Here is a 771-nt window from a genome sequence, read left to right as displayed (position 1 = left end):
ATAACAATTACTCACTATTGAATCATAAGAATCTTATCCCCATCTCTTTTCACCAGACCCATCTAGACAAGATGAAAACTATTCAGTGGGGGCTCTACCTTGCCCCACACACTCTTAAACTAAACTCCCTCTTGAAAACTTACAGCCAGTCACTTTGTGCCTTTATCGCCCCCTCATTTTAAGAGCTCTGGTAGCATAGTGGTTACGAATTGGGCTACGAACCGCAAGTCAGCAGTTCGAAACTACCAGCTGTTCCACAGGAGAAAGATGAGGCTTTCTGCTCCCATAAAGATTTACAGCCTCGGAAACCCTTACAGGGTCGCTATGGGTTGGAACCGACTCGACGGCACACAACAACAACAACATTTTAGGTAGCCAATGTTAAGTAGCCCATCCCTATCTACCCTGTATACAGAAGGGATAGGATTAATAGTTGATATGAAGACTCCTTCCCTCTCAGTTGGTATTTTGAGCTACTACGTGCATAAATGCATGTCAAATTCATCATATTCTAGCAATTTACAATTGTTTCCTTTACCAATTTTTTTTTTTTTTCTTCTTCCTCTAGTCGAGTTGTGATTATCAAGCCATCGATGCTAGGTCAAATGGGTACTATCTGCAAGTTTGGGAGTTCTTATATGTCTCCCCTCACTTCATCTCAGCTGGATGCTTCACTTTCAGCTCTAGCCCTCCATGGCTATGTCCTTGTCCATGGGCTCAGGAGTCCCCAGGTCTTACCACACCAACCAGCCCTTCCTCTTCTCTCTCTCA

Source organism: Chrysochloris asiatica, unplaced genomic scaffold (assembly GCF_000296735.1).
Source record: "Chrysochloris asiatica unplaced genomic scaffold, ChrAsi1.0 scaffold00183, whole genome shotgun sequence".
In the NCBI taxonomy this organism is placed as follows: Eukaryota; Metazoa; Chordata; class Mammalia; order Afrosoricida; family Chrysochloridae; genus Chrysochloris; species Chrysochloris asiatica.
This window is presented reverse-complemented; position numbering follows the sequence as displayed.